This window comes from Ixodes scapularis, unplaced genomic scaffold, assembly GCF_016920785.2.
Source record: "Ixodes scapularis isolate PalLabHiFi unplaced genomic scaffold, ASM1692078v2 PGA_scaffold9__187_contigs__length_104089568, whole genome shotgun sequence".
In the NCBI taxonomy this organism is placed as follows: Eukaryota; Metazoa; Arthropoda; class Arachnida; order Ixodida; family Ixodidae; genus Ixodes; species Ixodes scapularis.
Genome location: NW_024609884.1, coordinates 30,804,079 through 30,824,736, shown reverse-complemented (window position 1 = coordinate 30,824,736; position 20,658 = coordinate 30,804,079). Strand labels below are relative to the sequence as shown.

Sequence of the window (20,658 nt, the reverse complement as noted above, 5' to 3'; positions counted from 1 at the left end):
GCAGAGGGGAGTTGTACCGTTCCTCGGCAAGAGGAAAAAAGAAGAAAAAAAAAAAACATTCCGTTCATGTTATTTGTCCCTTATGAAGCGAGTACCCATCTCAAGCCTCAGTCTTCAGGAATGAACTTTTGACCGTTACAGTTCCAAGAATTTAACGAATTGTTACGCGCACATCGTCTTCTTGTATTTCATATAAATTTGTGTTATTAAGCTGACCTGTTCAGCATGGTGAAGCGCTACCCTCTTCGTCTTGGCCGTGTCTGTGCATTTCCGCGAATCTTTCTCAATTTCGCTCCGGAGTAGAGGTTTGTCACCTTGACATTCGAAAACCACCCTCGTCCAGCGTTGCTCTGTATGTGTTTTCGCGTAATTCGACCTGCAGGAGTTGCTCCGAATTCGGGTAAGCGGCGACGACGGAAAGACGACGTCATGTTTTTTTTGTTTATCTGCGCAATATATACCTATACGAAGTGTGTGTGTGTGTGTATGATGGTCGGGAAATCACCGTGGGACGTCATTCGTCGGCAGTAATTGACAAATATACGTGAGAAGTATTTTGCGCTCCTCTGATTATCGGATTACTCTTCGCTCGCCGGCGGATCGAGTAGACGCATTGGAATTGAGATATAATTTCGACCATTTTCGCCGACCCATGAGAGGGATCAGTGCTCTAAATTTCCAGCTCTCGAGTAAACAAAGAAAAAAAAGAAGGAAAAGGTCAGCATTTAGGGTGACCCCGAACGCTTTGTATAGTACTGTGCTCTGGTAAGCTTACAATGATTAGAAAAAAACAAAGGAAGATCCATTGGTGGATTGTTTGAGAATGCGTTAGCATGACCCTTGGGAAGCGCTAACGCTGGCCCCTTCACATTTCTGTTTTGGCTTTCTCTTTTGGCTTTTCCTTTTGCTTCTATTTTTTTTTGCCGCCTCTTTTTGGTTTCGTTACAGGGCCAGTGTTTGCGTTTCCCAAAAAGGGACGTGTGTGGCGTTTCCCACGGGTGATGGTAACGCATTCCCAAAGGTTCCACCCTATGAATCATCCTTTTTTCCCACAAACCAAGGCATACGTGCTCCGCACTCCTGCAATTTCAGACTCGCCCCAGCATCCGCGCGCGCATTGGCTTTCGCCCCGTGACGTCACCTCCCTCTCGCTTTTGTCCTTCACTACTCTCCTCCTTTCTACGCTTCCCTTTCCATCGTTTTGTCGACAGATGGACGCCGTCAGCTTTTCCATGTGGGTACTAATGCTAACGCATTAAATATAGATGCGACACAGGATGTCTATGCCTGTCCGGCCGTGTTCAATGCGAAATGATTATGCTCGGAGCCGCACAGGGGCGCCACTGTCTTGTCGCACGCTTCAAATAGCCTTTTCAGAATCAGTTGTTACCCGGAAAGGTGACACGTGATCGCAGTTGCGCTTTAAAAGTAAATATCTTTACACCTACTTGGTACTCAAAAGTTAGACTTAAAGCTCTCAGTAAACAGATTTGTACCTATAACGTAATCAAGAACAACGGATTGAACGTTCCTTCATCAATATAACGAGTTGTGACATGAGTTCCACCCATCGTTTCTCTGGCAAGTATTGCGTTCCGAGAAAGCCATACCGAGCGTGGTCAAGAAGCTCAGCAGCCACAGAGAAGAATCTCGAGAAGCGTTCCGCCCTTTTGCATGATAGCATGCACCTACTGCAAAAAAAAAAAAAAAAAATATAGCACGCGAAAACATGATATGAGGGTTCTCCAACATTTTGGATCTTCAAAAACCTCCCGCTAGCACCCGGAAGAATGCTGAAGAATTCGAAGCTCAAGCCCATTCTAGCCAAGGAACGTAGAGTTCAAACTCTACGTTTCAAATTGTACAGCTGCTAAACACCAGCCCAAAAGCATTGCCAATGAATGATTCATAGCTCCAAAACAATATCCAAACTTAATAACATCTAAAAAAAACATACGTCTTAGCTTTAGTATAAAATATTGAAACAATTCTTGCATGTTAGGACTGTTATTGTGTGTAGTGTATTATTTTGTTCATTTTTAAATACCATTTTTATGTCTGTTTCTACTTTATTATTATTATTATGCTGCTGGCGCTGCTGAACTGTTCATGGGAACGGGGCCTACTCAGGCGGCATTAGTCGCCCGTTGCACCATCCTCTTAGACGTTTGTCTGGAAAAAACTTTTTTTTCTTTTTAACCAAGCCAGACAACCCAGCTGTCCTTTGGGCAAGGCACGATAAACAACTATCCGAGGATTATAACAACTGATTGAAGTAGACGCCGCATTCTTCGTCCACGTCGAAACCTCAAAACGCCCAGCTTTTTCTCCTACACCGTGAAAAAGTGGATACGAGCGGAGATAAATCAATGAAAGAGAAAAACAAGAGCACAGTGGAGATGGTATCGGAGGTAATCACTGCAGGATAACAACCGCCATGCCCAAGCTCCAACGTAAACGAGCACGGGCCACGGGGAGCTCTACCCTAACGGGCCGAGCTCCTCCTCTTCACTCCGGAATGCGGAACCGGAGTGGCTGATTGACATCACTCGTTTTAAACTCATCCTTTTTTTACCTCTTTTTATTATACATTCCGCTCCCCTCTGGCTAGTTCGGTCCCAGAACTTGGAACGAGTTTTAGACACCCTCTTTCTAATCGGTGACGAAACAACAACAACAACAAAGTAAATTCGATGCAGTCCCTCGGACTTTTTAATGCTGCCCAAGGCTCTATCGAGATCTCGCCCTATCCGCACAACGCTGCAAGGAGGCTCACTTCTTCAGCGCTTCTGAAACTCCTGATTCCGAAGATTTCAGAGGAGCTGAAGTCGAACTAACTAGACCAATGTGATCAAGCCTTCCATACGATTACATATACATACACATAAACAAAGTAGCGAAAACAAGATAATGAAAATTAATGATTGTAGTCGCCGGACGTTCTGTCTAGCTCATAGCTCTGGCAGGTGGTCCTGCTACGCAAGAGTTCGTATAGCTGAGGTACGTCCTTGTGCAAGAAACTCGCACTTGTAGCATTCGTCCAATGAAGGGACTCTAAAAAATTCACGTACTCTGCACGAACCAATTGGTTGGAGCGAATGACCCGTAGCCTCGCTTCGCCACAAGTCGAAAAGAAGAGTGAACAAAATTAAGCTGGCGAGGTTACAAGTGTTCGATGGACATCAATAGAACCCTTTTAATCGCGGGCTGTCGCGCTCGCGCTTGAAGGCTCTTATGGTGCTGCGAGGCTCTGTCGTAGCCTTTCCTGCAATGATAATAATAATAATAATAATAATAATAATAATAATAATAATAATAATAATAATTTAAATACGCAAGGGGTAACCAGGACAAAAAAAAAAGAAGGGGAAAATAAGGGGGGGGGGGGGGGGTGAAGGGGGGCGACACAGCGCTTGTTTATAAACAGTAGCATGGAGAAAGAGTGGGAAATACGTCTTCCAATTCAAACGAACATCCGAACGTAGAGGCACCTCCTTTAGCATATTGTCACATAAGAATGGGGCCTTCTTAGACTTGGTTCGGTTAGTCCCAATAAAGATTTATTAAACAAATGGCATAATGTTAAACATTATAATACACACATAAGGAATTAGACTTTGGGGGGGAAATAATTCTAACCGAAGGAAACTTTCCCTGCCGTCCTCCCTGACCGCACACACCCTCAGCGGGGGCCCCGACCACAGCCAAACTCGACAAACACAGTTCCACACAAAGGCGGGCGAGCCGAACTCCTCCACAGCCGTAAGGGGGACCAAGTTTGCGAGCTAGCGGGCGGACGGCTCCACAGCCGAAGGGGGTTCGGACGTGCAGGTTGGTTTTCCAGAGGCAGGGAGATGTCCAAGGCTTGGTATCCAGGAGCCAAGTGCCTTACGGCCCTTCGGTGGCCGCTTATATTGAGTTCAGCAGCATTCTGGGCTCCTCCAGTCCACCAATCAGAACATTTTGGAAGGACCAATCAAGAGGGGTTTTCTTAGCACCAATCAAAAGGCTCGGAGCCCAAAGCAAATACGAACGTTCCAAAAACATGCGCATACACGAGACAGAACACATTCCAAACGAATCTCACAAGAGCAGCCATAAACAACAGAAAGCAAATTTGTTGGCAGAGAAGTTATACATACACAGAGCATAACCACCTCCGAAGTGGAGATCCCAAAAGCAAACATACACAGGACAAAACATTTCCAACGCGGGGTTCTGAAAACTATAAGTGTAGCGTTACAGCGTTCCCGTTCTCCCTTATTTTGGGGTCCCCCGACCCCGGCAGAGGCCATGAGCCGTGCCGTAAAGACGAATGAACCCCCGAAGAACGCCAGAAACAAAGTAAAGCTGTAGACTAAAAGCTCGCGCAAGCAAAACTTCTCGACAATCTATAGCACCCTCAAGAAATTTTGACGAAGTAGTGGTATTGTCCGCATCAGCCTAACTGTGAAATGCCGTCTGCAAGCGAAGAGTGCATGCGGCCAGCCGAGAAACCTCGTGACGTCGCTTTCGTTGATTCGAATGCGGCGCAGCGCGCCCGCGAAGATCCCTCGACGGACCGACGTCCCTGCGGCCCACTGGGCGGCCAGCTGGGCCGTCCCGAGCGAAGCAGAAACGCGTGCCGACGCGCGCCCTTTCCCCCGAGCGCTTCCCACGGTTGCCCGACGCTCGCCCGCCTTTTCCTGCTAACGCAAGACGCAACCAGTCTCTCGGCAAGGTACGACGATGTTGACGCTTTCCGCCTCGGACTCGTCCGGCGCCATTGCCAACGCCAACCAAGCGGCGACGCTCGCCCGATAGTCGCCGCGGCGACGGGATATCACCGCCCCCGGTATCTCCGACGCGCGACCCCGGACTCCTGCCGGAGCTTTTTCGGAGGCGCTCGCCGAATTCTTTACCTCCCCCGCTCCACCACCACCACACGGATGCCCCCCCGCCCCTCCGAATCACCTCTGCGCGGGCGACGCAACTGCCGGCCGAGCCAGGTAAGCGTACACTCCACATAAACGAGCTGTCCGATTCCATGCCGCGACTCCGACACTCAAGCGTTGTGCTTGGTGCTATTGCCGTGCGGTTCCCTTGTTCCTGTCGTCCTGATGAGGTCGTCTGTGGTGTCGTGTGTATGAGAGGGGGGCCGCCTCATACATACAGGTCCAACGACGAGCGATTTCGGAAACATGCGTACCGCAGCACGGGACGCGCTCGCCAGAGTGGGCATCTGTATCGCGGAAGGAGCGTTTCTGAGGAGGGAATCCACGGGGCGAGACGTGTTTCGCCCTACGAAGTTCTCGGCTCGAAGTGTCCCCCGTGCGCCTAGCTTTGAACCGCTGCCCCTTGTTCCGCGTGTTTGCTTTTGTTGCCAGCGTCGTCCTTCGCTTGTTTTATCACATGTTTCCGACTGGTTCCCTTTTCCGAGGTGTCGGCTCCGTCCGTCGGGGGACTTGACATCGACGGGCGGTTCAATGGCTGAAGAGCCGTTGCGCCGTGTAGCGCTCTGCCTCGAGATATGGCTGGAGGGGTCTGAAACGATCGTTGGCATATAAGCGCTCAATGGCACCGGAGCGCCGTTCAGAGGTGCGCACCTTTCAAGAGGGCCCTAAGAGTCTCTGGGGCACACGCTATGGTGCACCCTTCTGAAGCAGGCAACAGATACACAAGACTTGTCGTGATCCTATCAACATAATTTATTAATGTTATTATTATTATTATTATTATTATTATTATTATTATTATTATTATTATTGTGTAAATAACCGTCCAAAAACGAAGTACGATAGTAAAGCAACTCGATGGGCTAGGTACATAAGTCATGACACGTTTTTGAGAACTAAAAATTGTTTTGAGTTAAGGGCGTCAAGTACTAGCTATCTCAGGACATACCTTTGTACCTCAACCAGTGTATTGGTGGAAAACTAATTCCGGAAGCTTCTTGAAAAACAATCTATTTCTGAAAGGTAAACTTCGACCGAGAGAGTTCAAGCCACACATGACTACGGTGAGCGAAGACCGATTAAGATGTCTGTCAGTTCCCTCTTAAAAGAATCTAAAACCTTGCCGCTCGAGGTCATCACATTTTTCCTCAAACAAAAGACTTATATATCACAGACGAGGAAAGATACATCGGGATTTGATGTCAGAGAGCAACTAAGACTCAGTCTGTCTCGACGATGGTCTTGGGAAGAGATCATCCTATAGGATGATCTCTTCCTAAGAGATTATCTTGAACAAAATGTAAGGGCGCAAACGAGCTAGTGTACATTGCACATGGTTGGTTTACCCGCAGTCTAAAGATTATCTTATCAGACTTCCATGTCACCACGGTGCGCCGGTGTCATCCAGGCCCGTTGTATCACGGCCAACGATTTTCTCAGCCGTAGCCGCCGAGCAAATCAAACGCGAAATGTAACCAATTTGAACCCAGCTGAAATGTGTCTTACTTTTTTTTTTTTTTTTAGTTATCAATTAGATTGTATAAACTAGCTGGTCCCGATTAATCAGGCAACGGTGAACATGTCAGCATCTACGCCGCCATATTCACCGTTGCTCGATTAGTTTACTTTAGAAATGTGTACTCAATGATCAGAAGGACTCATATTATGCCTACTGAATATGCTCCCCATTGAAATGTTGTACTCAATGATCAGAGTGACTCATTTTTCCGCCTGCTGAATATGTTCCCCGTTGTAATTTGTTGATACAGTCGATGGAAGCCTGCAATATGTATAAAATCCTTAAAAAAAAAATTTAAAAAAAGTTAGGAACTAGGGGGAAAAACAGGAACGCATTGTAAATTGTAAGCAAAGCAGACAGAGAACACCCAAAAAAGGTTAAGGACGGATACGTATCACACGTTAAAGTGGAACTAACTTTTCAGTTTCAATTAATCACCCTGCCACTGAGATGGTCTGAAATTATTTTCCACTTTTTGGCTACACCACCGTTTACGCAGGCGCATGAGATTGTGGAGCACCGAACCGTTCTAAATATCATTGACATCCGTGTAAGAATGATCTTCCGAAGTCCTCTTTCTATACCTCTAAATAATGGCTGACTATAATGGTTTCGCGGTCGCAACGGAGTGTATATTCTTTGGCGGTCACCCTTTTGTTTCCCTTGGTTTTTGCTTTTCTTTTTTAATTGTTAGAGGATAAGGAAGTAAACGAAGTACTTAAAGGATTCGCGGATGACCGCAATTGTCGAAATTGGGCTAGCTATCAAGAACGGAAGGCGCATGAGCGAAGCAGAGGGAGAGGACGGGGAAGTCTAGTTAATTAAGAAAGATGGAGAGGTTCGCCCGCGATTGGTTCTCATCTTGTAACTTCCTCCTCTGAACACGGGGAGAGCACAAACGCTCGTTCGAGACAAGAAGGTGGCCAGACACGCAACACACAAAAGCTGACGAAGTAGGTCGATTTGGCGACGCATATGCCGCTCAAAGAAGTCATTATATGGCTTCTTCGGTTTTTCTTTTTTTTTCCTGCTTTTTTTTTTCCTTCAAATTAATTGTTGACGACGCAAAATAACTGACGGTCGGGTTTATCCAGGTTTGTCTATCCGAATACAAACTGAATGTACCGTAGTGCTTTATGAGTCTAATCATTACTAAGAAATCGTACATCGGTGAACCGTATTCTCACCTTTATAACGCGTGCAGTATATATTAAAAAAAATTATCGGATAAGCTAACCGGCTTTTATCCATACTTCGTTTCACCTTATGTCCAGACAGCCGACGCTACCAGTTGGTGGGACAATCAGACACCGTAAAAAGCGCATCATGAGGGTGTTCTATTATGAATGTTTCTGTACGTGTTCTATTATCGCCGAACAACAAATCATAAACATAAAAAGCCTAGTGACTTCCGCTTTTTATGCTGCTTGATTTGTCCCATTAGCTCGTAACGTCGTCTGCGTCTGGATTTAAGCTGAAGCGAGGTACACACACTCTGATAATTGATTTAGATCAGATGCCTCGGTCCAACTAAAGACCCTTGATACTTCTTTTACAAGTAACGACAACCAATACAAATGACGAAGCTCATTCGGCTGCAACAAAATGGCGGCATTCAGTTCAAACCTCTGGTGTGCGCCGCCATTCGCTTCCTAAAACGTGCACCGTCACGCAGCCGGCGCTTCAAAGAATGTCGCCACTTGTAGGAAGCTCTTATCTAGGGAATTTAGGTACAACAGCGAGCAAACCGAAACCCACCATGATGCCGACGGAAAAAAAAAAACTGTGGACAAGTGCTTATTGTGTTTGGGCAGTGTGCGTCATACAGCGGTACGGATCATATGCGCCTATTCACCCGAAATGTCAAGATTGTGCGCGATTTGCGTTACGAAAGGAAAATTAGGTTTCTACTTCTTGAGCCTGGTGACCTTTCTTGCAATTGGTAAATATCGCATATCTTATATCCAATTGTTGCGATACATACTTTACATGTGTCCAAAGGTCGAGCCTTAGAGGATGTACGAGTAATATACTGTGATCACGCCAGGCACGTAGCCAGGATTTTGGTTCGCGGGGAGGGGGGCGGGCCCCATGCCTCCCCCCCCCCCCCCCCCCCCCCCCAGCTACGTGCCTGGATCACGCGTCATCAAGAATCCAACGCTCGGGGAACGCCCAAGAATGGACGGGTGAAGCCAGTCTAGAGCGAGAGTCTCTGTTCGCGAGTATTATATTGAGGACAAAAATAAAGAAGCTTTCTTTATTCCGAAGCGCTAATAATGCTTTTCCCCTTTAGCTTAAAATTTACATAGTTGCAATTTATTGTGTGTATAACTCTATAGCGCAATCTCTCATTGTGTAGTTCTTATGATTTCTATAGTATAGTTCAATGCATTATTCATTGTGTACAGATTTCACTATCGTAGTTCATATATCATACATGCTATTCATGCCACGAGTTTGAAGTAGCCGGCCCAAGATGCGGGAACAAATTCTCCAGTTCATCAAATAAACATCGAATTCAATCGATTTGATTTTCTTGGTGGTTCCTCCCGCTCGCGAATCTCCCCGGTTCTCCGCCCCACTGGTAAAAATACTGTCATTGTTGACATATCTGCAGCTGTTTTGGGATCGCTTTCCCGAGGTACGTGCGATGCATAACATAGCTTTGCCGAACGTCTGAGTGAAACTGGGGGAGTACATAAATAGCCGAAGACCTCAGTTACACACAACCACGAAGAGAGCTTATGTATACAGGAGGTATCTCCTCGGTCCAACAGTCAGGCGTTGGTCCTAACGTTCGCGGAGCAAAAGCCCCGTAGAAGATGCGGCGGACGCATCGAATCTCGAGAGCACGGTTGTTGACGAGAATCACGACCGAGCCCTTGAAGACGCACGTACAGTCCGCTTGACCTTGGAGGTGACCGCGCCAACACGGCGACATCATTTGCGCCGCATCGCTCTTTGTGAACCTCGTTTTATGCTCTCTTCTTTTAAACCGCCCGCGGTGCGGCCGACATTGGAATCTCTCTTGAGGCGACCACCTCTTCGCGGGTTAAGGGGCACCTGTCGTCGTCTGGCAAACTGGTCGCGTCAGGAGGGCTTTCGACGCGGAAGTGAATGGACGCTTTGCACGGAGACAGAACAAAAAAGGACACGAGTATGACTGCAGGTTTAGGCTGGGTGGCATCCTGAAGCGCACGAAGGAAGCCAAACTATAATGAGCCTAGATTGGCGGGTCACTCAGCCGAGCCGCATTGCTTTCCCGCGATGCTAGTGGGAGGCTGGAGAAACTTTGGCCTTTCAGAGTTGCTTCACCCTGAGAAAGCGTGAGAAACACACCGCCCCTTCTCAGTTTCCCTCTACCGGTCACAGCTAAGCGCACACGTGCACCCACACCCTTCCAGGTTTTCCTGCTGATAACTGATAACCGCGAAAGGCTGTGATCCAAACGCACACCAGCGTACCGTGGACTCAGTCCAGGGTCCTCGTCCGTAGCTGCCTTTGTATACCGTAAATATATATAAATTTTTTTTTTACTCTAAACTGCTTTTGTGGCGCGAATTTTTTTTTTTTTTGTGGTTTCGTTTGTTTAGTCTATCCTGCCTCCAATATCTCCTTCCGGTTTACAAAGCAAATCTCACGCAACTTTCGAACCTTTCAGCTTTCCTACTCTAAAAAGACAAAGTTGCAGTCTAGCTTTTTTTTTTTTTTTTTTCTGGAAAGAAGTTTTAGAATTTTTTAAAGCTTTATATCTTGCCAATGACGTTTAGTTTCTAAGAGTTCGCAATATAATAGTAACAACTTTTTTCTTTTCAACGAAACAAGTTTCCTCGTCGTCATTTGAATGAAAAAAAAAAGAATGGAAGGAATCCCTAGGCTCATTTAAGAGCTGTGCGATACGAACATTTTAAAAATTATATATTTACACTTTTATGCGCAATCGTATGGGTTCTCGTTTATTTTCTTTTTTCTTTTTAATTTTTTGCTTATTTAACGTTTGTGCATGTACATGTGCTTGCTAGAAAAGGGGGCAAGGAGATCTGGTTGTCAGAAGTTCACAACCCAGTCAAGATTTCGCTTTCACCTCTATAGGCCAGTGTCTGATTACTGACGGTAATGATACGTCAAAAACAAATCCGAGGGTCACAGTTGCTATCGGGCAGCAGCTCATCGTAAGGGCTGCCAACTTAAAGTTACTCGCTTCTGCGATGTAACATGCATCGGCACAGCTCTACGAGAACTACGTGGGCACGTTGCGGATTCAGGTTTACTACCTATTCTCGCGTCTTGGTCGTCACCAGAAGCAGCTCCACCGCTATGAATTTTGGTCTGCACGTAGTCGACAGCTCGCTCGGAAGAATACGCACGAGGACACTGTTGTGTACTCATACTACTTAACAGTCCTTGACTTGCTGTATTATCTCACTTGTTAGCCATTTCCTGGAGCTGCCAATTTGCGCTGGAATAGTTCCATAATAGAGGCGAACTCGACGCTGCGCAAGAGACTCTGTACGAAAACGTGCCAGTGTCATCGTGAGCCGCATATCAGTGTAGTATATAAAAAAAGAGAGAGAACAAGACATAAACTGTACGGATCTTAACTACTTCGTTTCATTCATAGTGTACAACGCCGTCAAAGCTGAGCTGGCCCGACCGCACCGCTTGGTCTATAGACCTTTCCAGCGATCACCCAGGCGAAAAATGCTGAGTAACTGGGCTGTGAACGCACGCGCGGCGTCTTATATTGCGTGAAAGAGAGCTACTGCGCATGCTCAGAACGCGTTCCACAGCCCAACAACGAAAAAAAAAATGTCAGCGCGCTGAAAGATTGAGAACGGCATGGAGGTTTTTCAGTTGTCCCGCTTCCAGCGTGAGCTTTCTGCCTTTGATAACACTCCGACGCCTCGTGGGCGTCGAGCGCGCACGTGCCTCCAAAGTACGGTGGAAAGCAACAAGCACGTTCTGGAGGATGGGCATTCGAAAGAGTCGCCCTGCCGTTCTAATCCTGTCAATGACTATTGGCGACGTGACGCGACCAAGATCGTCGCTGTGGTTGGCCTTCCAGGATTGGTCAAACACCCACTATGACGTCTTGAGTAGGATGTATTCGACTTTCATTAATGGATATCAGAGGCATGTCAGACTGTAAACTTTGACGATGTTGGTTTAAGGAGGCGATGACTTCTAAGCTTCCGCCGTTCTTTTTACTCGCCCCATTGAAATTGTCGCTGGCAATCGATAATCTCGGTCGTGACGTCACAGACAGGGGCCGTAAGGAGGTGGCCCATGCGCTGTTCTTAAAATGGGGGCGCTAGATGAGCTACGCGCTCAGTAGATCACCTTTTCGTTTACTCTCGGTTACGTTTCTCGAATGTCTTCTATTGGCGTGGTGACGGCAAAGCAATGTTTTCGCCCATACTGGAAGTGACGACATTCAAGATGGCGCCGCCCTTGTGGGAAAGATGTAGAGTGACTAGCCTTGTACACAATGTATGCAATTCGACATAAATCGAAGGGTTAGGATTGAGAAGGTCCTTATCGTTCACCATAAGAACGGAAGCTGCGAGCAGTGTGGCTGTACAGTGTATACGTCTTCGGACCATACGTCATGTTCGATGACAGTGTGGCAACATCTAAAACTTTGCGTTTTTCAGCGTTGTTGTGGTGAACGCTTCACGGAGATAGCCGCGGCTCCCTCACCCCGTTAACGAAAACCTGTTATAGTTGTATTCACCCTACTTCACTTCGCCAAGTGACAACAATCACAATATCTCATTGAATGCGACTGCGTGTTAGCGTTTGCAGCTTAACGTTAATTCCAGAACTTCCCCAGGGTTCTGCAACGAGACATCACGTCACGGACCGATGTTACGTCAGAAACGGGACTCGATTCTTTACGTTTTTTTTTTTTTTTCATTGAAAAAAATTTACCTTGAAGTCCGAATGACTTGAATGGAATTTGAATTTATTTCCATCAAAACCTGATGGTGTCAATCGAGAAAAAAAAGCTGCATACGCAGCTTGTCGTTTCCTTCACCACCTACAGTGCACAGCGACAGACGCACAGCAGTATACAAAAATTACGATAACACATTCAGCAGAGATCACATACAGACAGTAGATGCGACTAATATTCATAACCATCCATAACAAATAGTGATCGAATTTTTCTTATTGACATTTTGTTTCATTCCAAATCTTACATTCGTAAATATAAGTAAATTTGTGAAATGTACTTTAGCGTTTATGTGCCATAATTTGTTATTTCCGTGACCGAGGTTTCCGACGACGCCGTTAGAGCAGTTTGAGCTCTTGTCGCGGCCACGGAACCGAGCCTATACCCGTTTTCACTTCAAGAAAAAAGCAAGTTTGGCACATTGTTCATACGCGGCACGAAGTAGTTCTTACGAGATTTGGTTGTCGGAGGAAAAAGCAATGCTTTTGGTGTTTGGAACGTGTACGTCTTGATAAGATAACATATATCTAATCTAAGATTCACCTACATATATGTTAATTATCAACATAAAGGTGTAAATTTGTCATGCTCCGCGAGGCGCCGTACTTTGTTTTACTACGGTTTTTGAGGGGAAAACGGATAGTTTACAAAACGGCGCCTGTCGCCGTTGACAGGAGCGCTTCGGGATTTTGTTGGCCGCGTGGATTCACGGGTCTGAGAACTCCTGCCCTAGGGTCAGGGGGGAGATCTCTGGCCCCGACCCTCCACAGGAAAGATATATTTCCGCTTGTGGTGTAAAATCAATGTTCGGCCCCCCGAACTAGGAGGACGCATAAACCAATTCTCTGAAACAGAACGCCGTCTTGACGGTGCGCGAAAATACGACACTCTCTACTACACACAAAGGGGAAAAAAAAGAAAAACTAAAGTTGGCTACGAAATAAATAGTTGCTTATGCAGCACTCTGCTCATATTACTTCGAGGATGGCGTTACGCTAGAAACACCTTGATAAATTTCAAATGCAGTGGTTTTTTCCGTTGCCGGGAAGAAAAGGGGTGAACCGTAAGTGTGGCTCCTTCTAGACAGGGGATTTGCATAATCTATGCCGTTTGTCGATTTTCATATCGGCTCAAGAACATCCATGGTAATGTCGTGTATGCGTCACGGCGGGAAGTCACCGGAGAAAGTCTCCGTCACCAATGTCAGACACCTCGACGTAACGCGTAATATAGTAGCTATGTGGAAGGATCGATGGAGTCGGAAAGTATATTGGCATTTGAACCATTCATGTGCAGTGTGTTGCGAAGTGTTTGTCCACACTTTTCTCGCGTCTTTACGGTAACAGAAGTTAAAAGAATTATGTCGAAAGCAGCTAATATTGGTGGGCACCAATGTTCCACTTTGGAATACCGAGACAGGGCTGCTAAAAAAATTGTTCGTTCTAAAACTACAATTTGTTGTTTTATACGCGTTGCCGACGGGATTTCGGTGGTGCAATCTTTGGCGCATGATGACTCAAAACGGCGGCGATTTGATCACGAACTCTATATTTGCATTCTTAATTAAACGTACTTTTTTCATTATGTTCTCGTATATGCTATAGTTGGGCTTTACTGTGTCTTTTTTGTTATGTGACTACTTCTCCTGAGCATCTGGTGCAGCACTGAATAGACGTGCTGGGTATTGGTTTGCGCCACATTATTAGTAACATAGAGTAATAAACGCTAGAGGCTCAGCTGGCGCTAGTTTCTACGGGACTTCCGGTTGCAAATTGAAGCAGACAGCAACCAGTCTACTTTTCCAGTCTTCCTGTGTATTCCATTAGGAAAACGTACGTGATATTTTTCTCTTCGCCTGGTAATAATAGAAATCAGCGTAGCTTCTTTACTCGTAACGGGTACTGTATCTTCAATCACAAGATAAAAGTGTAATTTATTGAATTAATGTTTTTTTTTTTAAATCACTGACCGATGTTTAAGTTAGCGAAAATTGAGGCCCAGGTCTATGTTGTATTGCATGATATGTCAATACAAGCTATCAATTCAAGCAAACAGAACAATTCAAATGTGCGTATGGTTTATTCAAGCTGTAATAGCGTTCAGATGACGGAAACGCAGTTTGTTACTAATGCACAGTTTGTTACTAATCCAGTACTTGTTCTTCGTTCCATAATGCCATGCCTCGTTCTTGTCGTCTGTTTTGATTGTTTGATTTGGCATATATTAGCATCATTTTGATGTTTTATCAAGCTGATTTACTCTGTGTGCTTCATAGCATTGACTATATGCTTAAATACGTGCCCTACAATAGCAGTCTGCAACGTCAACACGTATTATACATGTCTATTTGGCTATTTTAGTGCAGTGTTCGATGCCATGAATTTGAAAGAAAAACGCTCTGGCACATATCTCTGTACATCCTGTTGGAAAACGTTCCAAACATTTTATTCTGTCACAACATAAGCAATTTTTGCTCTTAAAATGGAGCGCGAAAAGAAAACGCATTCGCGTTTTCCCATAGGAATGTATTCCTGGAAGTCCAATTTACACTGGTTGTTGTCTGCTTCAAAATGCAACAATTCACTAGCGCCACCTGAACCTCTAGCCTTTATTGTAATAATTCTATGATTAGTAAATAAGTGTATAGATAGCCCTGCGCGTCGTTGTTCGACGCATGCTAATGACAGCAAGGTTTCACCGGTTGCATGGTGCATTGCGATATTTATATCTCTGTCAGACGCTAAGTTACCATACTCCATCTGAAACGATTGCCAACGTCCGAATGCTTCACACATTTGTCCCATAAAGGCACAAACAAACATGTTAGTGAGGGCTGGACGACAGGCGTAGCTGTCGATTATTCGCGGGTCCTAGCAGCGATAATGCAGTGGCAGCATCCGTCGACGACCTACTGACTAAGCGAAAAACAAAAAAAAACAAAAAACAATAGAGACGGCTTGCATAAAAGCCAAATAATTCAGACATTTTTTTTTTTTGTCGTACAAATGAATTAAAAAAAAAAAAAAAAGATGGGTCGCCTTACACAGCAAGGCTGTACAGACAATGCTACAAAGCGCCCCTTACAAAAAGGTGGGCTTCGCCGAAGTACCGTTTAAAATGGCGCTGGATTCGTCGCGAACTGGCGGTGGCGGCGTTGCCTGGAGAATCGCCAAGTGGAAAGGCAACGGCGTCGTCGGTCTCCGATAAACACGCGCGGTCGCGGAATGCGTTTCGAAAGAGCAGCGCAGCTCGACCAAAAGAGGAGCAACAGCCGGGTCGGGGAGAAGAAAGGTCCTCAGGTTTTCTCCCTGGTGCGTTCGCTGGGGGCCGTTGCACCTTCGCCGAGTCGCGCCGCCTGTCTCCGCGGGCTGGCTGCCTGCACACCCAGCCACGTCGCTCGGGTTCCGTTGCCGGAGTCTCGGAGCAAGTTGCGGACGCCACGGGCAGCCCCTTCCATTTGTCCATTTATCACGCTGAAAAGCGGCGGCGGCGGGTGCACGGTCCGCCCGACAATTCCGAATCGGGATCCCCCGCGCCTGCCCCTCTTCCGAGCCCGTCGTCGGCCGTGGGGCTCCTTATTTATAGCCGGAGAAAGCCCTCGCTCGACGCCGTCTCGGGTACGGGAAGCGGTCCGGGTTGTCGCCTTTTCAGCGACGCCAGAGACGGGAAGTTCGTCTTTTGTCCCCGCTTTGTTCTTGCTGCCGAGGCTGTTGTTGCGGCTGTTCGCCCGCCGTCGCGGGGCTACGCCGAGCCGGCTGCCGCCGAGTGCCCGCTCGGTGCAAAGACGCGCGGACGGCACGCTTCTTCGGCGACGGGAAGATTTCGCTCGACGAGCGACCGCTTTGAAAAGTGGGCGAATTCCATCTACCCGGCCGCTGTTTTCTTTTTTTTGCGTTGTGGGCCGCTGACGTCGTTTACTTCGCGTCGAGGTCTGTGTTGGTTCGTTCTGGCGCGGCGTTCATTGCCTTCGTTTGTTTTCCCGTTGATGCCGCTCACGCCCCCTCCGAGAAGCCCCGCGAAGAACAATTGGTTCCCCCCCCTTCAGTATCTGAGAGGCGAGGTCGATCTGACCGCTCCGCCTTGACCGGTTTCCAGATTGCCGTCCTGTACGACTGATTACCCGACAAAAAGGTTTTGGCACGTCCCCTTTCTACGCAAACGCATCGGACGGAGGTACGAGCCGGATCAGAAAGAGGAAACCAAGGTTCGGGCCATGTTCTGACCAGCGTGAACACTCGGCGTTGACAGGGGTAGGTCGTCTAAACTGGCGTTCTAGACTGCGTAGACGCGTGCAGCAGTCTTAAACGGCGGGTTGATTCTTGTCACGGGTCTCAGAGCGAGCGCACCCCTATCAGAAACACTTTATAGGCCGTACTTTATTTCCAACTGCCATTGTTCCCGAGCTAATGTAACTTGGTTTATCACCAATTAAGAAGTTGAAACATTACTTCCATATGTTGAATGCATCCTTTACGCGTGAAAATTATTAACTTGCTGCATAATCTTGTTCAATACCTCCCTGAGAGCAAAACCCAAGACCTGAGTATGCAATATGGAGCTGACGAGCAAAATTGGCGGCCCATCTTTTCGTTTTACTTTGCTCTCTTTTATTTGTCCATCGGCGATGAACAAAAAATGAGGTTGTCATCTACCTTCAAATAACGACGCAATGATTCGGAACGATGTTACGACCGTGCTAAGCCAAAATCTTGCAAGTATAGTGACAGAAAAAAGAAAAGAAAAAAAGGTACATGACTAAGTTTCGATCTCGTTGCGAGCACCATTCACGACGCCGCACGTGGTTCACTGTCCTGTTGGCTCAGCTTTACGGGTGGAGTTAATTGTCGCCCAGACTCTGAACTGTCCTTGTCCGTGGGACTGGTGACGAGCGAGACTAAATCCAGGGACTCTGGAGCGGTGCCCTCGTTATGAGCAGCCCTTCATTTCACTCCGACAGGTTGCGACCTTTTAGAGGCGTTTCGTGCTGGGTGTGGCAACCAAGCTTCGGCGTGTTTGACATCGATATATCCGGAAATTAAGACGGACGTTGTCTCGAGCTTACCAAGGTCGCTCTATAGACGCGTTCGTGTGTTTCCATGGTAAATTGAGCTTTTTGTTCAGGACTAATCGAAGACAGCTGGGTTTGAAAAGATGATGGATTGAGGCTTTCGTCGGTCATCTCATTGTAGACGCTTGTTTAGAATTGCCTTCCTCTTAGCGTCGGCTCGCAGGCATAGGTCATTACACATCGATAAGGCTGACTGTATTTTAAGACTAGAATTAGCATCTCCAATCGAAAAACAGGAGGTGAAACACATCCGAGACTGACGAACACTAAACATCCAGGTGTGTTCAACCTCGACGCTCTGTGCCTTGCTCGGTCTAGCTTAAACACAAAATGTGTTCTACGGCTGGCACCTCTAATCATATCCGGTTAGCTGACAGGCAACGGAAGTCGAGAGGCCGACTGCCAGTCGAACACCGACGCAGCGCCTTGTCTCCTCACTGTTTGGACACCCGTGCCAGACATCCTCGATTGCCTACGTGTTACTCCCGGCGGGGCGAAAACATCACGTGTTCACTGTTCAGACTTACGACAGCGGCGGCCCGCTCCGTGGAACGAGCGCGCTCCGGGCTCCCCCAGGGAAAGAGCGCAAGAGAGTGCTACAGAAAAGCAGGAAAAAAAAAAAAAAAGCTGATTTCTTTGCTTTAACGGGTTCAGGTACTTCCGAGTGTTTGGGTCTCATTTGCCGCGAGCTGGTACCGGGGCTCTGCTCGGCGATGTCGCGTTCCAATTCTGTTTTCCGCACGCTCCGTCTGCTGCGCCTCACACTCCAACAGGCTCTGAGAAAGTTGCATTTACACCGCAACCGCCGAAGATGGCACCCACAAAGAAGACATCCACGGTGCCATCACGCACTCACCTTGCACAGCTGGGCCGCTTCGCGCCATTGCGTCTCCACATGTGTACGCAGTTTCACACCACACTACCACATCACATTCTGCGTTACTACTATCTTTACCACTCTAAAGTACGGCAAAGAGGCGACATTTTTTTTATTATATATTTATTGCTAAAAACCGGCAGCGCTTTTTTTTTTTGGGGGGGGGGGGGATTTTGAGTTAATACTATGTCTCTCTGCTGACGAGGATGGTACTTCTCTTCCGTTACCTGCTTTTGTCACATCTGTATGTAGATACAGCACGCTTCAATTATCACGTTTCATTCAGCTCACCAGACACGTTTATTTCCCAATGATAAGTAATAACAAATTGAGGATGAGGATTAATATCTTATTCGACTGGGACGCGATACCGAGAAAACAATGGACCGAGGTATAGTGCTACCGCCCTAGTGCAACAGGTGAAATATTATTTCCAGCCGTATGTAAGCCTCATGGCAGTGTAGCACGACCGAAGGTTACATCCGGGGAAGGATGAGTGAAAAATACCGAACGGTGTTTTTCAACTTGAGAGGATATGGGACCGCTGTAGCCTTCCTCTGTCTATAATATAAAACAGCAGTACATTTAATATAGTTTAAATAGAACGTGCTAGGACAAATATACTCGGAGATTGGGAAAGTTGCAACTTCGAAACATTACAGATGGCGCTTGTTTACAAACAAGCGCACGTGCATAGTGCCCCTCATACAGTGGCGTCACAAGTGGGAGGGGGGGGGGGGGGGGCGGACCGCCCCGGGTGTAGCGCTCAGGGGGGTGTCGCGACGGGCCACCAGAGCGCAGGGGGGAAGGGGGGGGGGGGACATGCCGGGCCACAGGAGCGAGGGGGTGTCGCGGCGGGCTACCGCCCCAGGTGCCGCTGACCCTAGTGACGTCACTGCACCCATACCACGTGCGAGAACTGCCACTGCCCAGGGTTGAGTGCGGTGAAGCCTCTACGCTCGCTGCATGAGCTGCATGCCGTAAGCAGCACCACTGCATTTGGCGTGAAGTCAGAGGCGCGCGATAATTGATCCTAGTGATAGGATAAAAACGACCAAGTGACCAAGTTTGTGCATTTACATGTATCCTTCAATTTCCTGAACACTTTTTTTCTTCGCTTACTCTTCTCCCTAGCCACCTGGTAGATATATTTGGTATGGCCGACAGAAAAATAATAAAACGTTTCAACTTGCAAATAGCAAAAAAAAAAAAAAAAGAAAAAAGAAAAAGAAAAATGAGCTGATGCAAAACGAGAATGGGTTTGCGACGGGGGAAAAAAATGTTTTCGCCCATACTGGAAGTGACGACATTCAAGGTGGCTGCGCCCTTGTGGTAAAAGGTGTATAGATGGTGTGTCGACAGCTGCTACAAAATACGATTTGTGAAGTCCCAAACGAAAAAAAAAAAAAAAAAAAACGGGGACGACGGAGCGACAGCCTCTCGCCCCCTTTGTGCCACTGAACCAGCCGTCAGTGGAAGCTCTAGCGCAGCCTGTATAGATACCCCCCCCCCCCCCCCCCTCCCCCCCCCCCCTTTTTTTTTTTTTTTGTGCAAACGCCATTAGGCAGTGCTCCAGTCTTTGATGTCTCAGCGAACGTCCGGTTCATAAAAAGAATGGACTAAGTCGACCTTAACATCGCTGCTTGAAACTCCGATGAAACATTTAACCACCAATTCTCCAGGTGAACGCTAAAAGAACCAAGAAACGCGAGATATGTTCAAATTTTTCTAATATTCTTGTAAACCAAATTTGTCCCCTCCGAGACGTTAAATTTTACAGGCGAAGGCCCTCGCTAAATCTCCAACTTTGTTTTCCGTGTAGCCTTTATACTTGCTAGCACTGGTGACATAAGCAAACTCGACGGGCTTGCAACGATAGAGCGACCGGAAGTCACTTGGGACGCAAGCAGCGGTTCATGTTTGTTAGCAGCAAAAGGGTCTAACTTCAACAGTAGCGATGGTACCAAGTTACCGGCCCTTTCAGTGAATATAATTCGCGCTGATTTGGTTCAGTTTACCACCACACGCGGCGCTAATCGCAGCGCCTTCTTTGTGCTGACAGTGCGGCGCAGGCATTTTGTATGCCCTACGAAAATAATATTTTATCAGTCGCCGCACTCTACTACGTGAATTGTCAGGTCTCTGTAATATCAATTTAAAGCTGACCTTTTTTTTTTTGTGTGTGTGTGTGTGTGTGTGTGTGTGTGTTTGTTTGTTTGTTTGTTTGTTTGTTTCATTATCGGGAACTCGAAACCCGTGTCCCTCTTTGCCAACTTCGCGATTAGCGCCGAGTGGGGTGGAAGA

At 47.0% G+C, this 20,658-nt stretch overlaps 1 protein-coding gene across 3 annotated transcripts in view; it reads left to right on the top strand.

The window, feature by feature from the left end:
• The first annotated feature begins 4,682 nt into the window (after positions 1 to 4,682).
• Positions 4,683 to 20,658, top strand: part of LOC115310186 — an 88,653-nt gene continuing 72,677 nt past the window's right edge. For 2 of the 3 annotated variants that reach the window (XM_042287118.1, XM_040223400.3), the window contains exon 1: positions 4,699 to 4,988. The gene's annotated coding sequence lies outside the window, so the exon portion shown is untranslated. Of the gene's footprint in view, positions 4,989 to 20,658 lie in introns of all 3 variants that reach the window. The other variant, XM_040223399.3, reaches the window with a different exon arrangement.